The 1,948-nt window shown below is 44.4% G+C and overlaps 1 pseudogene; it reads right to left on the reverse strand.

Annotated features, from left to right (window-relative positions):
• Window positions 1-418: 418 nt before the first annotated feature.
• Window positions 419-1,386, reverse strand: LOC136391203 (olfactory receptor 1J4-like; annotated as a pseudogene).
• Window positions 1,387-1,948: the final 562 nt, after the last annotated feature.

Here is a 1,948-nt window from a genome sequence, read left to right on the forward strand (position 1 = left end):
ATTTTTTGGCAAGGAGACAGATTGTAGTCAAGTTTCTTTCATTTGAATGTGGCTTTTCAATTTTCTCAGCAGCACATATTGAAGAAGCTTTCTAAAAAAAAGCAGGTTTCATTGGGAGCATATCATGATGCTAAATCAGAGTATCCTCACAATATACACCAAACCTGACATATCTCAAAGGAAAAAAAGATAAATCTGCATATACAATTGTGTAATGTTTTGCATAATATTTTGCATACATCTTGAAAGAGATGCTGAACAAGAAAAATATATAAATCAGGAATAAATAAGTATTAAAGATCCAGGTGCAAAAATATGATCTCATTAACATATTAACAACACATACATGCCAACAGAGTGCATATTTAGTAAAGTTATATAGAGATGGCAACAATACAATCATTTTAGGAGCTATATCTCACTTGTTCCTGACTGCAATAAGAGGATGTAGTGATTGCCACTTAAAGAAGTTAACCCTGTTGACACACGTTTCCAAGGCCTGTTTGATGTCTCTGTTTCTCAGGCTGTAGATGAAGGGGGTTCAGCATGGGGGTAACTACCGTGTACATGACCGAAGCAGTGATGTCCTTGGAATCCCATGAGGGGGAGAAAAAATAAAAACCTGCAAGTGTCCCATAGTATAAGGACACCACGAAGAGATGGGAGCCATAGGTTGAAAAGGCTTTAAAAAATCTCTCAGTGGACGGGACCCTCAGGATGATGGTCCCTATTTGGACATATGAGCCCAAAATAACACCCAAAGTCAGGAAGAAAAGCATTCTTCCCTCAGCAAAGATAACCAGCTCATTGAGGGAGATGTCAGAGCAGCTCAGCCTCAGGAGCACAGTAAGTTCACAGAAGAAGTGGCTGATGGTGTTGTCACAGAATGAGAGCCAGACCAAGAGGAGGGTGTGCAACAGGGCATTGACACAGGACAAAATCCAGGTACCAGCCACCAGCTGCACACACAGCTCCTCCCTCATGATGGTGGTATAGCGTAGAGGGTGACAGATGGCCACATACCTGTCATATGCCATCACTGGAGAAGGAATTGTCAACACCAGGAAAAAACATGAAAAAATACATCTGAGCAATGCATCTCACATAGGGGATGGATTATCGCCGAGTCTCCATGTTCGTGAGCATCTTCGGGACAGTGACGGATGACAGAGAAATGTCAGAGAAGGCCAAGTGGCTGAGGAAGAAGTACATGGGCGTGTGCAGGCGGGAGTCCAGCCTGATGAGCAGGATGATGAGCAGGTTGCCCAGCACCGTGGTCAGGTACATGCCCAGGAACAGGGTGAAGAACCCGCGCTGCTGCCCTGGGCGCATGGGGAGCCCCAGGAGGAGGAACTCAGGCACGCTGCTCTGGTTCTCGGGCCCCATGCTGCTGTCTGTCTGCTGGGGAGGAAGGAGGTTTGGGACTCTCAGCCACCTGGAAAGGATGCCCAGGTTCATTACGTCTCACACTGTAATTCTCTGGGTAAACTATGTTTCAAATACACTCTTATTAATTTCTCATCTTTGCTCTATTCCAGTCTGGTTTTAGAAAAACTACCAGCAAGTCTTCATAACACAGAAGAAAGCGAACATTCATTCTTTCATTCATCATTATTTATTGAACATTGAGTGTGTGTTGAGACCTTTACTAAGGTCTAGGCACAGAAGTGAGCAAGAAAAGTAATTTTCCCACATCTGTGAGTTTATATGGTGACGGGCATGAAGGGATAATTCCTCCACCAGGCCAGAGCCATACCACACTAACTCACTGTGGCAGAAACAGAGGATGAGTCCGGAAGACTGGTATCAGTTGTTTCTGCCTAAAGTAACGTGAGACTCCAGTGCTGACTCAGTATTTTTGGAGCGTTATCCCACTGCTCCTGTCTTTCTTTTGGTACCCATTGACATACTGTAAACTTGTGAACAGCCTATAAATGGGTGGCCAGGG

This window comes from Saccopteryx leptura, chromosome 2 (genome assembly GCF_036850995.1).
Source record: "Saccopteryx leptura isolate mSacLep1 chromosome 2, mSacLep1_pri_phased_curated, whole genome shotgun sequence".
NCBI lineage: Eukaryota > Metazoa > Chordata > Mammalia > Chiroptera > Emballonuridae > Saccopteryx > Saccopteryx leptura.